Genomic DNA, 22,473 nt, shown 5'->3' on the forward strand with positions numbered 1-22,473 from the left:
TTTCCAAAGGTTCCACAGAACCCTGCCTGGTTTAGTGCATCAGAGAGCTACAATTAACTATTCCACCTCTCCTATTTATAGAAAACACAATGAATGAAGTGATGCATCAATAAATTCTAATAAAATTTATTATTATTATTTATTATCAACCACTAAAAGTAAATTTGTTAGTGGTATAATTGTTTTATATTTCGGAAAGATAATACTACTTGCATTATTTTACTTAGTATTTATATTTATTTCAATTTTTATTTTAAAGTTTTTTATTACAGTTTTGAATGCTGCGCAAACGTTCGCTCTTTCGACATTTAGTCGACAATTAATATTGGTTCATGTAATTAATTAAACTTTTATACAATTTAATTAGTGTTATATAATTTTTAATTTTTATAATTCTTTACTACAAATGAAACTCGTTTTACACAATTAATAGTTTTCAGCAATCTAAACATTGTCTAGGTATTGTATAGAATGCACTTTGGCGATGACATATGTAAATATAAAACAAATACATATGTACCTTTTATTTGATTGTTGATTTCTACTATTTAATTCTAGTTTCAATTCAATTACACCGAATCGTCGCAGTTTGCATTGAAGGCCAACAGTTGGAGTGGAATAAAAGAAAGCGGATGGACGGCAAACGCGAACAGATTTGATGTTAATTGCCTCTGCTAGTTAATCATTTGCAATTAAGATAATGCTCGATCGAGGCGTACGAGAAAACGTCTTTAGCAGCGGCGTTAGATATGGATCCTACTTCTTCTGCTGTCGCTGCTGCTTCTGCTCCGTTGCCGATGGATGCTGATTTACTGCGGTTCGGCATCTTAATAAATTATTTCCTCTGAAGCGCGCGCGCGCGCTTCTCCAACAGTCCGACTGTTGCGTAATTAATTTCGACGTCGAAATGAAAACCGAACGATGGAATGATAGGAACTATACAATTACGACAAACTACAAACACGCCATGAAAGTGAGTTACGAAATGGCAATTATATGGTAAATGAATTATGGAAAAAATATTATGCATATGTCTGATTGTATTCATATCTTCGAATAAGACATTGAATAGTTTCTCTATTTATACTCGTATGTTCGTATAGGTTTGCTATCGGTGACAATCGAAATGCGGACAATAGTATCAACATTCTCTAATTACGAAGAAAAGTATTATTATTACGGGGTGTGAGATGTGATTATGAGTAGTTAATTGTTTATAATGATATATTGTTATTAACAATAAATAACAACAATTAATAATCTAATTATATTTTAGATTATTCCTTATTGTTAAGGGAAAAATCCGCTAGTGTTCGGGATTTTGATACTGTCCGAATTATGGTTGTCGGCATTATGATATTGTCAGGATTTCGAATGTTTGGAAATTGATTATCGGGATTTCGATATAGACCCGTTTTTGAATACCTCTGTTCTCGAACTATTCGGTTCCTAAGCAAAAAGCGCTTCGGTTTCCGAACATTATTTCGAGTTTCGAACAGAATTTTATTGCCCCCGGAGCAGTGATTCCCAATCTATGTGAGGAGTGCTGTAATCCATGTTTTGAAAGAATTCGGTGCAATTATCTAATATTAAACCAAAAGGGTCTTTTTGCTTAGAAACCGAATAGTTCAAGAACAGAGGTATTCAAAAACCTAGGTCCTGCTGTACATACAAAATAATATTATATTACAGTTAATTAAATTTGTTTTATGTAAATATGAATTCTTTGAACTTAAGCTAGAAGTAACATTGCGCATTGAACATTCGTTTTTTTTTTAATATGAACATGCGAAATAAATTTGCATAAATTTCGTCCGGATTCTTTCTTTCCTTGTGAGGATCGGAAGATAGTCTAGGACCAATAAATCTTCGTTCCGTTGAAGAGACTCTTATTTATGTAAGAAAGTGAAGTAATTTGCATGCAGCCGTTTCTCGCATTTTTTTTTGTTTCATTCTTCATCGCCGTTGGGCTTTCATGGTTATTATTGCCGTCCTAGGAGCTACTATCCGCTAACTATTTAGCTTTCAAGACATGTTCCGCGTCTACCGTTAAATATAAATAATATAGAAAACGTCGATTCCAATGCGACACTTATTCCGCAAACACACGAACGGCACTTACTTTCAATACAACTTTCGTTTCTTACTAACGAAAAAAAAAATAAGTAGCGTGCAGAAACAATGGTACATTTACCTTAGCCCAATTTTGGTCATTCTTGAATTTAAATATTTTGGTTCCCATTGTTTCTCATTACAATGTACATAAATTTGTAAAATATTTAAGGATTTCCGAATGATTAGTTTTAACTTTCTTCTAACGAAAAATAAGAATTTTGTTTATATATTCATTAAACTGGCGACGGTTCGAATCCTGGTCAAGCCAGGCCCTTTGTGAGCCCTCTCGGTGTTTGCAGCAATAGGGCCACCGTTCATCACAGATGGACAGTGAAATGATTGAGGTTCAGCATATGGACCTTCAACCAAGTCGATGGACAATGATAGTGTTAAGGATAGCAGCAGATTCACAGTCAAAGGAAATAGTGGAATCACTGGGCATTAATACACTACTGAAGTTAACCTACAAGACGACAGCCAACCTACAAATTAAAAATCATCATAATGGTAACTATCCACCGAGAAAGATTATCCATTTAATGTCAACCGCGATCTTAAATTTACTCAATGTTCACATTGATGAACAGATTGTGAATAAAATTATACGACATAAAAAAATATATTCATTAATCTATTGAATTAAACAAAAATAGTATGGTTAACAAAAATACTCTGTTAAAAAACGTATTTTCCACAGGAATTGTATGTTAACCAAATTTATTTAATAAATTTAAGAAACGGCGTAAACTGTGTCCCGGCATTAAATATCTCTGGACATCGTGGATTATCACGTAGTTATGTGGTTTTATAGTGTTAGTGGATAATTATTATCAAATACAATTAATCTTAAGTAGTTTTGGTAAAAATAGTGTTTTTATTGAGAAGTCAACAAATGTTGATCTCATGGATTAACAACCTAGACTTACATCCTCCTGTTAAGTTTTCAATCAGAAAGAATGTTCTTCACTCGACCCACCAATTAAATCTCTTCTACTAAGATTCTTGACTAAGAAAGTTCGAATTTACAAAGTGTCAAATTTGTCAGTATAAAAATACAAAACCGAGTACAAAATATTACTTAGAAGAATTTTCGGAATCTACCTTACATATTTTAAGAAAGATATCAGTTTCACTGTTATAGTTTTATCGTCCAAAAGAAATAGTTTAAGTTTCGATGGGTTCAATATAATGTGTACCAACATTAGGAACTTTTCATGTTTGCTTGTTTGACTTTTTAATACAGAGTAAGTAAGAATGTAGGTTATTAACATTGTTAACAATAAAATGGTTGGACACAACAATTTCACCACTAGCGTTACCTCACAAAAACAAAAGTGAATAGAACATTCAAATCTTTTGCGAAAGTGTTGTTCGATTTGTTTGTAGTCCGAACTGTCCATTAACCGATAACCCACTATATATTTAAATGAGGACGAAGTAGAGTCAAAATTAGTGTTGAAAATGCTATATTTAATGAAATAATTTAAAATGTATTATACAAAGGGTTATTGAATGTAGTCTTTGCGCCTTGTTGTATTTATTCTATGTAATAATTAGTTATTTATAATTAGAGGATATCTTGCATAGTGCAGATTATAAGATTGGCAATTATTCCGCACTGTTTGAATCCGCACTAATCGAGTACAGTAACAAACAGTACACCATGAGTTTTGACTACATGGAGGAATGAATTGATAATTCATATAGAACAGTGATCGCGGAACTCACCTAGAACCCCAAAATATATTAACTTGAGTCTTTATATTATCCCATTATGACCATTGGAGGGAATTCCAATATTTTTCATGAATACACAGAATTTTAATTGCCGGACATCCTCATTACCCACAAGAATTCTCTTTTACTTCATTTGGGGTAATTTAACCCTGGTTCAGCGACCATATATAAAAAATATACAAATGAATATTTTTGATATATGGTCGCTGCACCGGGGTAAATTATCCCAAAGAAGTAAATTATTCGTTTTTTTTAAGTTGATATTTTATAACTATAGCGATCCAATCAGTACTATGAGAGGTATTACTGTATACGCTTTAGATTGTAACGGTTTATATATTTTTTGTTATTTTTTTTTATAATTACGTATATATTTTTTTATGACTGTTACAATAAACAAGGAAACTTTATTTAATATAATCAACTGTTTTTTTTATAAAGTTGGTTGGTGCTTGAAAATACAATTACTATCAGTTATGCACATCCATACATGTCACACATAAATTAACCTGAAAAGGAGATTTTTATTTATGCATTATTTCGATGATCATATCTCGTTTAAAAAGCGCTTAAATTAATTTTAAATTGCAGTTTGCGGTACGCATTTTGTTTAAATTTTGGAAATGAGCTGAACGGGTAATGACGGTAATCGGATGGACGAAATTCCTGGAAGAAATGATTGTTTGCGGACGGGCGAAGGCAGCTCTCCGGTTTTTCTTTTCGTTTCGCAACTTGCAACGGACAAGAACAATGATTACGGACGGAAAATAAATAAATGAATGGTATCTTCTTCGAGGCAGAGGACCGCAATTACCCAATTCTCTGACTCTCGTACAACGATAATACCGTTTGCAAATTAGCCCGATCGCAAAATAAATACCCTCATATGCCTAAGGAGGAAGATGGAAGTAATTTCGAAAGATATCTCTTCATTACTCTGCTCTGGGAATGTCTTGTTCTTCATTTGCAATTTTCTTCGGCAATCAGATACGTTATGCCTCATTAAAAGCATACAATTTGGTAATTGTATATACTTTTTAACTAATGTATACAATTGCTACAAGTCCAAGGAAAACAATAAGTATAATTATTAGGACTACAAATTGTTATTCATAATTAGAAAGAGGAATTAGAATTCGGAAGAATTTAAATACATTTAAGAGAATAGGAATTTTATAATTTGAGTATAAAATTCATGAATTTCTTAAGTTTTACATTTGATTACCAAATTATTTGATGACGTACCAAAATTTTGTTGGAATACCGAGGCGTCTTTTAGTATGTTTGTTAATCTCGAACTAAATTGTTCGAAAACTGAGGTATCCCAACATTTATATTCCACTCTATTGGTTTTTATCTAAGAGAAGTATACTGTATGAAAATTTAGTTTGATGATAATAATACGTGCATACTTTCCTTTATGTAATTACATAAATCCAGTTGATCTTCTTTGACTAGTGATTGATATATGTATGAACTAACTAGGAAGTTTTATTTGTACCAGGCTTTCACTTTAACTTTAGAGCATCGTTAGTTGCATTCTTAATGATAATGAGCGTAAGTATGTGGAGAAATATTTTATATAATTTATTCTTAGTAATTATTTGTATATAATATATATTTATTTACTTATGTATATTTTTAAATCTTTACTTAATTATCTCTTTCTTTATACTTTTTTAATGATTATAGTTAATTATTATTTTGTAATTTATGTATATATGTTATACAAAGTAAACTACATTAGTTTAGTTTTTTTAATAATTTATTACTTAATATAAAATAATCACTTAAACCAAATATATAAATAACTAATTTAGTTCATAATCTCACATAACACGATGTAGCCTATCTATCTGGTCATGAATGTTAATTGTCTGATGTAACCTATTGTTCATAGTCATATACTTGGGGATATCGATAGTTTGTTTGTTTATTAATTTTATTTTAACATTTGGAACACCATGGATCGGTTTTCTTAGCCGTATGAGACATCACGCCGCATTCTTCCGAATTGCGAGTAACTTTGCCACCTAAGAGGAGATTATGAAGACCATGACATTTGGTGCATTTGATGTTGTTGCGAATCTAATAATCCAATAATAATGTGAATATTCTTAGGACTTACAACATGGCATATGATTGTTAATTTGAACGTTGGAAGGCCAATTGCTCTTGAGGTTATGCTGCAGCTCATCAGAAGACCACGGCACTTCAATCCAAACTTAGTGGATGATTGAATCGTATCTCTAGGTTAGGTTCTTGGAGCACATATCAGATAGTTGGGAACGAGCTCGGCGAGAAAATGTTGGTGTAGTTGTATTTGTTGAGTAGGCCTTGGTTAAAATGATTGTCTTGTAGAAGGTATATCTGTGATCTTGATAGTTGCTGTAATTTTGTTACTGTCTCTTTACTTTGGATGGCCTCTTTTTCTTCTCTTCTGCTAGGCCATCCAAAGCTTCTGATAGACACGAAGAGTTAACCGAACATATCGTCTCCTCCTCCATGGTCAGTGAAACCTCCTTACTCTGTTATGTAAATATTGAGAATGTTCTTTTAACAGTAACTGTAATCAGCGATAAGCCATCGACTTCTCGGTAAAGCGCCTTGAAATGAACTGAAATTATATCTCTGGTTATGATAATTCTATTTATAATATTATAAGTATGTTTATGCGTAAGATAATCCATAGCGGAAATAGTAAACATACTGAATGATTTCAGTACATGGGTCATGCATTTGAAGTTCCGTAATGCCCAGTAATCTATTGGACATGTTTTCTGTATATATGCGTACACAATATAAAGTTATTACGAGAGTTGTCTCGTTCTTGAAGATTTAATCAGCCGATGCGTGATACGACTTACCAGGACGTTTATGTCCATAAAGATCGCAGGAAAAGGTGCGGAGGTGTGGATTCGCCATCGGCGATTCAAGTAAAGAATCCATGAAAGAACAGTAACAATGCCTCTGATTAATGCACTTAATTAGATCTCGTTTTAATTGCACCCAAGGCTACAATTATAACCGACCCGAAATCATCAAACTAATTGAATCAATTGGATTATAATTCTGTCTTTGTGATGAGTAGTGGAGAGTTCGAATCGCGGCTTCGTTCTCAAATAAACAATGATACTTATTAAAAGATTAATTAGTATACAATGGAATTGAGTTTCGGTTGCTGTTAGTAAATACTTTTTTACCGTTTTGTTTAATTAACTGCAGAGTATTGGAAATATGAATACATCATTTTGATGATTCAATTAATGTTAAAATTCATACATATTTATGAAGTTTGGATGATTTTAATTCACAAAAAAAAAACAAAATTTATTATAATTATTACATTTTGATCTAAATTAGTTTTAGTAGTAATACATTATTTTTATATGTAGTGTATCAATTATCCGTCAATCTTTTTTTGGTTTTATAAATATTTACCAATTTGTTAGTAAAAACAACATGTTGTTAAAGTTGTTAATGTTCAAGTTCCTTTCTTCAGTTGAATGTCAGAGATATAACTGTCTTACAGTCTTTTTCTACCTATGTAAGTAATTTTATCCTAGAGACGTGGAAAATTATCTTATTATCTAAACTATCCTAGATAACTTATAATCTAAAACAACTAGTTTGGTGATCGGTTTCTTCCTTCTATTTCACCTTTTTGTTGGTTCCTTCATCTCCTATTATTCTTTCTTGGAATTGACTTATTGTGGTTAAATTGTTGGAGACTTTTTTATTGTTAGAATAATAACAAAATATTATAACAATTTTGACAAAATTTCATAAAGTAATAATTATTACAAATATTAACATGATAGATAATTCGTGTGTTTTAATAAAAAGCACATAACAAATTTAATTACCACTGCACCTTTCTTTATATTGGTTTCCAAGTAAAGATTATAATAGAAAATTCCAGATAATAATGAGAGTATTGTTTTAAATTATCTTTGTCGATCAATTAATTAGAGCTGTGTTTTCGACCATTGTCCTCCTATAAAAGGTAAGGAATGAGAAAGGAGTAACGGGTTTCAGCGATTTATAAAATTTTGGATGGGCGATCAAAATCCTTTTTCATTTTATTATACAGAAAAACAGACATTTCAGACAGACCGCAATTTTACTTGGTTCCAATAATACGAAATTTGTTAAATTAAAAACTGTAAATATTCCATCATAAAAACAAAACTATCTAACAAATACATATGGATAATTTTGTAATTAAAATGATATAATAATGTCTGTTATAGTACGGGTATTCGGTTTCGCTAATATTTGAAACCGCACTAATTGAGAACGCACAATATAAACAGATCTAAACAAATATATTTTGTGTAGTATTTTTTTTAGAATTCATTATTATTTTTTGAATTGAAATTCAAACCGGACTATAGTGAATCCATACTATATATAATTGGGAAAAAAAAAATGCTTAAACAGAAATATTTTAATGTAATACCAAATTCAATTCAAATATTTATATTTTTTAACTTTCACAAATCCTTTTAACATTTATCTACTCGTGTATTTTCTACACCACATGAAGTGCATACATGATTGTATTACGACAAAAAGAAACTTTTTCATGTTAACTAATGCTTTTTTACTAGATTCATAACTATTTGTAATATATTAATATAATAATTTATAAATCAGAATTGCCGTCATTGCCCTCTATGTATATATTCGTCAGTAGAGGTATCAGCATCGTCTTCTATTACACCAACACTGCAGAGCAACAACAAATGTTCAGTGGTATCATTTCTTAGAATATTGGAGAATTTTTTAAACTAAAATTTTATAAAAACGTAAACAAGTAATATTTGTTTACATATTTGTTGAGTAATGTGTTCAAATTTTTTTATAGCTAAATGATTAATTAATTAAAATATAAGTTTTCATAAAAATAAAGAGAAAATTATTATCTACCACAATATTTCTACCTAAATTATAACTAAATATTTGCCAAATGGGATATTTCAGTTTATATTACTTAAATATTTATAATAACAATTATTTAGGGTATAAGTTTTAACATTCTATACAAATTTGGATTGAAACTTAATTATTAATAAAAAAATTCAATTACTAAAATTTAGTTAAATGTACAATTTTTTTCAATAAATTGTCTATAGATTTTCACGTAATCTTTAACAAATTCAAAAATAAATTCCTAGTAAAAAGGTATTATTGCTATTTATTTTTTGTGGGTACTTAAGTTGACTAATAGTAGATAATAATGAGAATACTTATATAAAATATTTTATTCGATAAACTAATTAGGACTGTGTTTTCTACCTATGTCAGGCCATAAAAGGTAGGTATTGAAAAAGAAGGAGGAACGCGTTTCAACGATTTGCGAAATTTTAATGGCAAGACGAAAGTTGATAGGCATCTTCGACCGAGTACTTAAATAAGTGAATGCAATTTCGGCGATGTGTGGACAAAAAAAGGGTGCCCGATGGCATGTCCATTAATTATTTAGCTTTTAATTAGGCCTCTCTCTGTGACCAACATCCCATATAAAAATGGGAAGAAATTTGGTGGTGGACCACGTCGGAATGCAATGTTATCAAATAACATGTGTCCATTACCTTGATAATGACCTTCCAGTGGCTTCCTGTTGTTCAGGAACCGCTGGCATACGTACGGCGAGAGATAGTAAGTCCCCACCAGGTTTACCTGTTCTTCAGCATGCACACACATACAGTCGGAGCGCGTGTTGTCGCCTGCTTGCACTCTTGCGGTAGCATCTTCTGCAACACCACCAAGAAGAGGTGTTCGCACCATAAACTCATTACAAACACACATTAACGCGATGGAGAATTGCCAATTAAGTGCGAACCGAAGCACGACTCGCATCAGATGATTCGACCATCAACCTGGCTAGCCTCACTATGGACGTCTATGCGGAAGACTGTTTTCAGCACTTCCTGAAGATCTGATCATAAAAATCGACTACGACTATTTTATTATTCACCTACGCGTGCATCGATTGCGAAACGATCTATTGAGGTGACCGAAGAGATTTCTTACTCGGGAAACTAGTGTTGGTGATGTTTGTAACTGCCTGCAGATTTCATCTGGATCGAGCGTAGGTGTGTAATTGACTGTTGTGATCTTGCCTAGACATAGTAAAATCGTGTTGTAGTTCAGCTTGTCCACAGCCTTGCAAGGTAAGCCACTTTTATTGCCTCGTTACATTAATTAAATCTACTCGTCCAATCACGTCACAAATATCATTTGCATTCGAGTTCAATGCAATGGGAAACTATAAATATAAACTAATCAATTACTTTTTTAAATAAAATGTATGTTATTTCAATAAATTACAACGATTTTAAAGCAAAACTATAAATATTTAAATATAAAACAAAATGAGTAACTTAAATAACTCTATTTTTAACTCAAATAAAATTTCTTATCAAATAATTGTTTTAATATACCAAAATTATCTAAAAATGTAAACGTAAAATATTTTTGTATATTTGAACGGTTTATTTATTTGATAAAATTTTCTAAATTATTTTTAACAAAATTAATTCAAATTATTAATAATAATTTCCTTTGAATCAGTTAAATTTTTTGAAATTATATATATTTTGTTCTTTTTATTTCTGCATATGTTTTTTTTTGTACGACTGATGGAATAAACATTATTATTATTATTATTAATAATTGAAATAAATTAAAATATTTTATATAATTATTAAAGTATACAAATATTTTATTTTTTTATTAATTATTACATTTTGAATTAACTTTAGTCAAGTGCATAATTTTAGAGATTTTGAATAAAAATATTTGTTAAATAGGATTTTTTTTAATTAATGAAAAATATTACTATTTTAAAAAGATTAATATTCATTCAAAATATATGTTAGTGATTAAGAAATAGTAATTAATATAAACAATTAATTTCCTAGATTACTACAATAATGAACAAAGTGTTAAATTTTCATTCCAAAATAATTAATTATGTCTTTATAACTATTCCTTTTTTTATATTAATGTAATTATATTTCGGCTGATAGCAAAGGTAAATCTAAATGTATTTTAGTGCATTCGATTTATAAAAATTAAATATTTTTGCGCTATTCCTATACTAATCATTGAATTATTACATAATCTAATATATTAATAGTAATATCGAGTTTTTTTCTTTATTTTATGTATTTAGTGCGTTCCCAAATACAACAAAACCTCGCATAGAGCGGGTAATCGGTTTCTCTTATATCTAGACTATTTGAAACCAGATTAATTGTGTTTAGTTTAGTTTTTTAAGACAATTATAATTAACATTAATTCATTATGAAATAATTAATCATCATTCTCTAACACTTGTAATTAAAAAAATGTAAATGTAATTAATTAAATTGATAATTTTAAGGATTTAATAATTTAAAAAAAAAATCACTGATATGATATTTTAATTCAGGTCATTAACCTTTCACTTGTAATATTAACATTTTGAATTTTCTATTTTTTTTTATTATTCTTCAACTATTTGAACTCTGAGTAGTATAGAAAATACGAAAATTGAATTAGAATACAGAATACAGAAAATATATTTATTTGGGTTACCTTTTTTTTATTTTTGGAAATGATTTCTACATATAACGAATTGAATCGGATAATGCACGAATATAAACCTTTTATTTGAATAATATTAGCATGTGAAATGCGTTAGAAATCAAATCTAAACATGTTTCTCTTTATTTAGGACTTATGATTTCAAGTAGATCAAATTTATGAATTTAATTTGTTCTAAGTTATTCGTTCAATATAATTCATTAATTTGATATAAACTATTAAAATTTTGTTGGAATTTATAATTTGCTAAAATTGTTGCTAGAAGGAAGATGTACTATAATAAATGAATGTAATTAAGATAAATTAAGTAAAAAATATTTAATTACCAAAATATGATTTGTGTTTTATCATCTTTTCTTTTCTGTTTCTTTTGGTAAAATTATAATTACATAATACATTGTTGCTTGAAGGTAGATTCAATATATTGAAACATAGTATTTAATTGAAATTATGGGAAATAATAATAAAATTGTTAAATCTGTTTATGTAAAATATACATATTTTTTTTTTTGCAAATTTGTAAAAATTGTAATTATATAATAAATATTATCCTTTCTATGTGATGTTATAGAAAAATAATTATGAAATAAAATACTATACGTTTTAGCTTTGTTTTTTTTTAATTGAAATTACCAAAGAAAAGTTAAATATTGATTTTGAAGAAATATAAAATATTCAAAATTTTACAGAATTTGAAGTATTTTAGTTACGATTTTCATTTTCATCATCAAAAATACAATTATATTATATAATCGTTTAAAAATGACGATAAGAAACATTAATTATACGATATTTCAGTCTCCACTAGATTTACCTGTTCTTCAGCTTAATATTTAAGTGAAATTAACAAACAAATTGTTTAATATTGATTTTGAACAAATATAAAATATTTCAAATTTCATGCAATAAATTAATTTATACATGATTTCCACTTTCATCTATAAAAAATACAATTATATAAAATTGCTTTTGAAAATTCCTCAATTTTTCAGTTTAGTTGAAATTACCAAAAAAACAATATTGATTTTGAAGAAATATAAAATATTCAATATTTTGTATACAATTTACGATTTTAAGTCTCATCTTCAAAAAATACATTTTCCTATCAAAGTTTTTCAATGAAAAACAAAAACCTACGAAAAATTGTTCAACATTAACCAAAACTGTATAATCTACAATATCATACAGAACTTTTTACTTTCGAGTTATAATATTAAACAAAAAATAACAACTCGAACTTGTCAACTTTTTTTTTTATTAAATTGTAATTATGTAATACACGAACATTGTATTTTTTAAATATGATGTTATGGTATAATAATTACAGAGCGCTCGATTAAAGATGCGACCGATTGCAATATCACTTGATCTCATTCACAACAAAAGAAAAATAATATATTATATTATGCTTTTTCGTGTCTTTTTTTTGATGTGCATTTCAGGGTGGTCCTCCAATGGGCGTTAAGAAAGTCAGTTTTTTCTTTTAGTTTAATGGCGAATTGGTCGATTGCTGCGAAAGCCCACGGCTTTCGCATTGTCTTGTCATGTTCAATTATCCATCCACCTTGCCCGTTCTCCAACCACGGAGAACGACGCGAGAGGATAAAAAAATAATATATAATCAAGCTTTGGTAATAATCCCATGCGAAATGCGTTTTTTTCCCACGTTTAGTAATCGGCGAATGAATCCATTCGGAAATTTAATCGGGTTTTAGGAACAATTATCGTTGGATTCGATGGATGATAGGTAATCTATTCATAAGATCCAAGTCAATTTAGTTTCCAATTACGCAGTTGCATTGTCTAGCCTGACGAAGTTGTAGCGCACTTCAGGATCCGAATACCACCTGATTTAATCTACCTGGATGCATATGCAATGTAAAAATAGGCGTATCTATACCACATACTTCAATACGACAGAATTTAGCAACTACAAAATTAACAAGTACAGGAATACCTCGCATAGTTTGGCTTCAATCAGTCCGGATTCTGAAACAAGAACATAGTTTTTTTCTGCGGTTTGAACGTCATCGATACAGTCATTTATACAGTTGGCGAAATCCATTATTCGCCCTATGCGAGATATTGCTTTTTCTCATTAATATTCCATCACATTTATGCAAGTTTGCTGTTGGCTAACATTTCTAGAAATTATATAAAAAAAGTAATGATAATTATGTCTTTTGTACATGAAAGAAATTTACTTTGTGGTGAAAAAATCCCATGCGTTGTTACAAAACAAAACAAATAAAACAATTGCTAATGGAATAATGATTTGACGAAAAGCAAAAGTCAGTTGTAGTGACACAGAACCCAAAAAAACGTAAAGAAAATAGAACTACGCTCTCTTCCTTCCACATAATTTGAATAGATTCCGTGTGAATATTTCTATTATTTCGGATGTTGTTGTTTTTGGTGTAGAAGTGAAATGGAAATTTTCGGGTCGCACAGATGGCACACATCGATTTGATAAACAACAACAGTTGGCCATTATTATTCTGATGAGAAAAACCGAAAGAAATTTTTGAATCCACCTAAATACTAAATTATTAATTACCTAAATACTAGTAAAAGAAAGTATAAAAAAGACATTCATTATTTCTTAATTTCAAAAAATATTCATTTTCGTTTTAAACGTTTTTGTTCTAAATACAGCAATACCTCGGATAGTACGGCTTCGGTCTGTCCGGATTTACAATATGCTTGAATATTTTAAAATTAGTACACATTTTTTTATTTCTCAAGTCTGTTTTTGAACTTTTTTATACTGTTTAAAGTCCGGTTTTAAACGATCTGGGACATTGGTAAAACCAGTTACCCGTACTGTGCGAGGTATTTCTATATACATACTTATACTTTTTATTTGGGAAGTTATTTTTATCTATTACCCCAAAATATATTGAAATACATTGCAAAAGACAGCAACTTTTACTGCCTTCTAGTAAATTAGTACACATTTTATGTATTCCTTTTATACAGTCAAGTTTCTTTTTGAGCAGTTTCTTATGTCATTTCAAGTCTTCTAATAGTCCGGTTTAAAACAATCCGGAACATTGGTGAAACCGGTTATCCGCACTATGCGAGGCATTTTATATATAATTATACTTTCTATCGGATTTTATCCATTATATTTAAATACGTTGCAAAAGATATGAACTTTGCAATTTTTAATATCAAAAAAAATTACAACGTCTTCAAGTTTTTTATTTTTTACTCCATTTGTTGTAATTTACCCCTGCTGTATTCTAAGATGAAAATTGCCTTTTTCTTTAATGAATTTTCTTATGCATAATATTTAAGTATTCTGTGAATGGCTTTAAGTTTATTTTTCAAACATTCGTTAATGAGTATTTTCGAATGGATTTCAACACTAGAATTATAAACGCAAAAGTTTGCAAAACATAAGAAGCAAATAATAATACAATTATAAACATAATTAATATTAAACCGCAATAGAATTTCTTGAAATAGGATTTTATTCCTCGTTTTTATACTAGCTTGCACAACTGCACCCAAATACTAAATAATTAATCACATAAATTCTGCCCGAAAAAAGTAAAGTAAAAAATATTAATTATTTTTAATTACAAAAATATTTTTAATGTTTTCTTATTAAACGTTTTTGTTCTAAATATACTGAGATGAAAGTTGTCGTCTTTGCGTTTTCAAAACATTCAACAATTACAAATTAAACGATTCTGTGAATATATTTATGATTTTTTTTTGTAAAGAGAGATTCGTTAATGAATATTTGCGAATGAATTTTAACACGAGGATTATAAACGCAAAAGGTTGCAAAACAGTGAGAAGCAAATAATAATGCAATTATAAATATAATTAATATTAAAGTGCGATGGAATTTCTTGAAATTGGATTTTATTCCTTTGTTTTCACACTGGTTTGTTCAACTCAATTCGTTTCTACAATAACATAAATATTTTATTGGATTATTTTTTGTTCTAATATCTTCAAGTTTTCTAAGGTTTCTGTTCGGTTTGAAAACTTCAGAACAAACTAAATTTTCATTTAGCAAAATTAAAATAAATTTTAATAAAATAGCACACTTTTTAATCATAAAATATACTTTTTTTGCTTTTTAAAGGAAGCTGTGAAGGTCTGGATTAGTTTGATTTTAAACAGTGCGGGATTTTAGCAAAATCCGCACTAAGCAAAGTAATGCTGTATTCTATATATTTTTGGAGCTGTAGACAAGAAATAACAACATAATCTTATTTTACTATTTTTGACGATAAATAAAATTGAATGTAGGAATAATTTGATAATTATAAATATTAAGTTTTCTATGGTTTAATTAAAAAGGACACAAACAATTACTTTTTATATTAAATGTTATTTCATTTTTAAATTAAATTTAGTTTGTTGATAGTTTTTTAAAAAACATATTTAATAATATACAAGCTTTAGTTTACCTACCATTTCTTTGAGAGAGTTGCGGAAAGAAATCGCAAATTTTGGTGAAACGTTGCAGGAGAGAAACTGGAAATATTATGGAATCTGTACTTCTGTAATAAATATATATTATGTTGAAAAGAAAAAGCGATTGCAATTAAAAAAAAAATGTACATTTATTTTAATGAAATACATTTATAATATTATAACATTTATTTCTAGTATTTCACAAATTAAAATATTTTATAATTAGTATAATTGTATCTTTTTATGTTATAAAGTATAATTTTAATTTATTTTTATTAATGTGGAGCTAATTAATTCTGTTTATATATAAAAATTGCGTTAAAAAAGGTTGAGTTAATAATAATTTTAGTGAAATAAGACAATGTTAAAGTACTATTAAGTTTATACAATAATACCTTGCATAGTACGGTTTTTGGTCAGTTCTGATCCATTATAATCCGGTTAGAAATTTTCTATTTTTTATTGGGAAAAATAAATTCTAAATTATTAGTACATAAAATTATTTTATACAATCCTTTTTTTGTTTCTCTATTAGTCCGTACTATGAGAGGTAATACTACCTTCAACTTATGATATATTAAGTACAAGCAACTGAAATCCTAGTTAGCAGTGTTTGTACATTCCTCATGGAAATGGAATATATGAATGTTTATGATGGAAGTAGATTATGGATTATGATGAGATTTATATAGATTACGTCCGCGCTTGTAAAGTGTTGTGTTCCGATTTGTGCCTGTTTACGACGAAGGATACGTATTATTGAATTATTATAGATGAAAGAGTATGTCGATGGATGTTTTATGTATTTTGCCCGAAGTATACACTACATTTTGTATTGATTTCCAGCAGTACAAGATTTCTGGAAAATCGTATATCATTCTAATTCCATTTCATTACTTTTTAACTGACATCAATGTTTATTAATACATTAACTTATACAAGACACTTAAATCAACTGAATTTGAATTATGTATTAAATTACAATTAAATAAAGTCGACTTAATTGTTTTTTTTATTAGGTTCAAAATATTGAATATTGGAAACAACTTTAGTCTTAGTTACAATTGTAATTAAAAAGTATTCATTATATTAGAATTTATATTGAAATTGAACAATTGAACAAAAAAATCTAATTATAATATTATAAATTTTAATAATTTAAAAATTGAGAAAATTCATCACTATTAAAAAAATATTAGTATATAATAGTTTCAGTTTTATTTTGTTTTATACAATTATAAGATTAGTATTAGGTATGAAAATATAGTTTAATAATTTTATAATAAAAGTAGCTTTATACGCATATTTTCACTGATTTAAAATCGATTTTCAAAATAATTCAACTTTGATATATTATTTCCAGAATAAAATTTATTTATGTTTTAACAGTTATACGTAAATGTATTATTTCTTAAAGTATTTAGTCTCTAAATATGTTGATTCCTTCGTTTTTATTAATTTTATTACTTCAATGGAAATATTTCATTTCAATTTCTATCAATAATTATTATTGTTTTATTATAATAAATATATTTTGGTCAATTTGGATTTACTAAAGTTTGGTTTCAGATAGTCCGGTTTATTGGTGAAATCGATTTCTCACACTATGCATTTTTTACTAAAGTTTCTATTGAACATTAATCAATTTGTTTTCATTTGTTTTATACTTTATTACCTAAATATTAATTGATTCATTTTCATTCATCTATACGTCAAAGTATAAAAACTAAACACATTTTTTATACTTTGATACTCTGAAAAATGTATTAAAGTAACAATTCAATTACAATTAAGATTAATTAAAGTTCATACTAAAATTAAAAGTTTTTTTTAATGAAACCATAAAGCAATAAACAATGAAGTCACGGCTAAGTATAATAAAAAAACTCTATTTTGAATGTATACAAGTATACATATACGACTGTGATTTGCATCTGGGATGGTAGAAGTATGCGAATCGGAACGGAATAGAAGATGATTATATTCCTTTATGTTATTCATTCCATAGTTCTAAATTGGACGTGTGTATTGTTATGATTAAAACCGAAAAAGTAACGGAGTTACCGCCGCGTGGAAGTTAATTTTTTCCTCACTGGGCCGTGACAACCCCGACGCAGAAGAAGAAGGATGAGTCTCGAAGATTCGCTTTTCAAATGGAGAAATATCGCACGTCAGGCCAATCGCACAGTTATGATTATTGCAATTACGTAACCGGTTTTCACGGTAAGAAATAATCGTTACGTGCGCTTGATTTTGCATACGCGTTTTAATAAGTGTGCTCTCCATTGTTTCGGGGAACATCTTTGCATTTGCTTAATGACTGAAGGAGAAATGGCAGAGCGTGCGAAAAATTTCACTTCCGAATGACGGATGCTGCCTGCATCTACTTGCTATCATCTGGAATACTCATTCACTTAATTATTATAATCAAATGTTTTAGAAAGTGGAATACTTTGTACCGAATTATAATATATCTAACAATGTTGACTACTTTTGTTGATATTAGTAAACAATTAATTAAAAATATAATAAAATAATTGTCAGTAGAGTTTATTTATTTGCACAGTTTTACACATAATGTACATCTTTTTTCATTAATAAATATATTTTGTAGGAACATTTTTATCCAATGTTTGTATTATATTAAAGGTGGTGTATCAATATGAAGCCCCTGAAAAGATTTAATGGAATTTGATCGGAGATCCGAATTACGATGATGCTGCAACATCTGAAAAGTAGAATTCTTTGTACCAAATTATAATATATCCAACAATGATGACGATACTTTCCTTGAGATTACTAAACAATTAATTACCATAAAATATTATTTCTATACGTAAAAAGATGTGTATTCTTGTAATAAAAATAACTATTTTTTTTTATTTATTTACAAATAATTATTGGCTAACGACCACTGTCTTTACTTATAATGTACACCTTTGTTCAGCTATGTTCAGCTATTTTATCAATATTATGGGCCGCGTGCCTCATTTGGCCAATAAAGCAATTATTTAAAACCCGAAAGGCAATTCGATCGGAGATCCGAATTAGGATGATGTCCGAATTATAAAACAATGATGTCCACTTTCTTTGAGTTAAATAAACAATTAATACCATACCATTTTTTATAAAAAAATATATATAATAAAAATTTCTCTTAGTAAAAAGATGCGTTTTTTTTTGTCAGAAGAATAACTATTGTTTTATTTACAAATAATTATTGGTTAACGACCAATTATTTTAAATTTTACATTTTCTTATAAAGTACATCTAATTAGTAATTACAGAAATAGCACGCATAGTGCTGAAAATCAGTACAGCCAACCAAAATTTGATAAACAAGTCTCAGTGATTTCCAAATTAATTGTGTTTATGTATAAACGTTTATGTTAGAACTAGATTATGGATTATGATGAGATTTATATAGTTTACGTCCGCGCTTGTAAGGTGTTGTGTTTCGATTTGCGCCTGTTTACGACGAAGGATTATTGAATTATTATAGATCAAAATGTATGTCGATGGATGTTTTATGTATTTTGGACACTACATTTTCTATTGATTTCCAGCAATAAAAGATGTCTAGATAATCGTATATCATTCTATTTCATTACGTTTTTTAATGACATCAATATTTATTAATACTTTAATTTATATAAGACATTTAATACTGGACGAGACTAGATTATATAAAGTGAAAAAATCTAGTTTTTAAGTATGAAAAATAATTTTGTTTATTTATTTTGATTTTCTCAATTAAAATTTAATTCAATATGAAATTTTAAAACCATGCTATAGCGAATCCGCACTAATCGAAGTTATGAGATCTATTTGTAGGAAATTTTTCATCCATATAATCCTTTTTGTTCCACTACAGCAGGGATATCGATCCGTAGCCCCGCGGGCCATATTTGACCCATAAAACAATTACTTGCAACCCTAAAAGATTAAAGAGGGATTTGAATGTTAAGAAACATTTTTTTTTGTTAGTTCTATTCTTTTTAATTAAACTTTAAATTTCAAAAAGGTTATATTTCAATTTGAAATTCGATTTATGTTTCACTTAACTTAAATTCCACTAGTGCATCATTTTATCAGCTAAAATGTATGGAAATTGGCTTAATTCTGATCTAATGAAGCAATATTATACAATTTTTATTTATTTTTTAATTTAAAAAAAATGGAAAAAAAAACTTTCAAAATATATTTTGATTACAAAAGAAGCTATTTTCTATTGCTCATGTTTTTATATAATAATCGCTAAATAATAGTAATTAGTAACTGAGATATATCAAATTTTGTTTAATAATTATTTTTTTGTATCGTTATTTAGTAAAATAATTAATATTTATAGTATATTATAAAAGTAGTTTGATAATTCAAATTATCTATAGGAAATATTAATAATTTATAAGAATATACGACTATCATAATTGTCAACTTGCATCGATCTATCCATCGATACGAATAAACATCGTAAATAAAAATGTATATTAAATTTTATAAGTTTTATCGCCATAGAAAATATAAATATAAAAAACATATTAAACCGAGAATAACTTAATTAGGAGACATCGGCAAAGGTAGAGGAAGGAATGTAAAAGAATATGCGATCCGTTTTTATGCGATACTTACTTTCCTTAACTTATTAGCTTACCGAGGACTGCGTCCAAGGATATAAAACTACGGAATTAAAAGTGTATAAGCCTATCGAGTTTTACGATTTCATAAAATACCCTTGATGATGTCAAATGATGCAAATAAATTTCAGTGAAAATATAGCTTAAAATTGATTGAAATAATCAAGAGAGCGAAAACCTTGCTCGAGACTTTCTATTAGAAATTACGTGTCTACGAAGCAAATGCGTGTTTTGTTTCTTAAACTCGCATTTTCAAGATCACGATCAAAGCCAAGTGGAAATAATAATACTGAATTCAGTATATTTTTTTTGGTATATTACAGATTCTTTATTAAGATTTAAATATTGTAATGAGGTTTGGAAAGTCGTAATATTTGGAGTAATGGGTGTTGAAGATTTTAAAGCTCTTACCATTAAAGACGCTTCAGAAAATTGTTAGCAGACATGCAATGCGCAGATATTTCCAAATTGCTGGTCTGTAGTTGCATGTCGCTTCTTTGATATTTCAAAAACCGCTCTTCGCTAATTATGTAAATTACTTAAATTCGAATAAAATAACATCAATTAGTTGCATATGCTTTTAAGAAAGTCAGGTATTATATTGATTTGGTGCGTTTTTAACACTTTTAACTTAATTTTATTGGATTTTTAATAATATTTTATAAAAAAATATAAATTAAATCTACAATAAATTCTGCAACAGAAAATTAGTGTAGCTTAAAAAATCATTGATTTTGTTCGTTTTTCGATAGTTTTTACATATTTTTATTGTATTAATAATAGGATTATGGATTAAATCTACTTTAATTATGAAAATATTCCAATTTGAACACAACATCTAGAAAGTCTTCAAAACACTTATGAAGTTCATTTTTCAACACTTTGAACTAACAGAAAATTATAAAATTATTGTAGCTAAAACTAGATAATAAATAAATCTAACTAGATCAGTAAATATGCATTGAGAATAAATCTTAAATAGATCAAAACGAAAATGATTTATCGCAGTTAAATGAATTCCAAATAATAATAAAAGTACTTTTAATATATACATGTAAATATAGAAAATAACATACAAATATTAAAAATTGATTGACAGAAAATTATTATGTGTAAATTTGTTGATTTAACATCATATGAATCCTTCACAATGGAAATCGTATGTTATGGATCTATATGTTAAAAATGAAAAATGTACTTAAAAATAATTTAATAATATAATCCAAATAAATAAAAAATGAAAATATTTTTCATAAATAGACCAAAACTATACAGATAAATTAATTTAATGCCATCTTATTTATGATTTCTCATTTTTAAATTAAATTAACTTAACTTTAAAATGATAAACCAAGAAATATTAAAAGTTTAGTTGATCCTGATCCTTACATTTATTTCTAAATTTTATGCTTGATCATTTCTTTATACTATACAGTAGAATCCGTTTTTATGCGGTCCTTTTTTATGCGGTTGATGAAATCCCACCAATTCCAACGGCGTTGGCACCATTGTAATGTTTTCTATCAGTGTACATACGTACACAGCCTGCTCAAACGATTCTGTTAGTCGATTTTGAACCAATTCATCACAAGAAGTTGCGCGTTTCGCAATGAACACGAGTAGCAGTGAATTATGTATGTAATTATGTAAAATGTTTCCATGTGTAATTTAATTATTTATTTTGTTTGGATGCACTTTCTCATGTATTTCGACGTAATTTCTAAGTGCAATTTTTTTTCTGTAATATATTGTATAATGTTATTTGTTATATGTAAGAATTTATGAAAATTTCGAATATTTTTTTTGTGCAATTTATTTTATGCGGTCCCTATCTACCGTACAAAAAAGGTTGTACTGTATTTAATTTCTCCAATGTCCATTGTTATTTTTCTCAATACAATTATACTCTTAATAACTATAATTCGTATATTCTATTTATATAAAAAGTATT

At 28.1% G+C, this 22,473-nt stretch overlaps 1 protein-coding gene across 1 annotated transcript in view; it reads left to right on the forward strand.

The window, feature by feature from the left end:
- Nucleotides 1-979: 979 nt before the first annotated feature.
- The window catches only part of LOC108567951, a 136,990-nt gene continuing 115,496 nt past the window's right edge, over nt 980-22,473 (forward strand). The window contains exon 1 of the mRNA XM_017928772.1: nt 980-999. The gene's annotated coding sequence lies outside the window, so the exon portion shown is untranslated. The remainder of the gene's footprint in view (nt 1,000-22,473) is intronic.

Source organism: Nicrophorus vespilloides, unplaced genomic scaffold (assembly GCF_001412225.1).
Source record: "Nicrophorus vespilloides isolate i.1.1-1 unplaced genomic scaffold, Nicve_v1.0, whole genome shotgun sequence".
Classification (NCBI taxonomy): Eukaryota; Metazoa; Arthropoda; class Insecta; order Coleoptera; family Silphidae; genus Nicrophorus; species Nicrophorus vespilloides.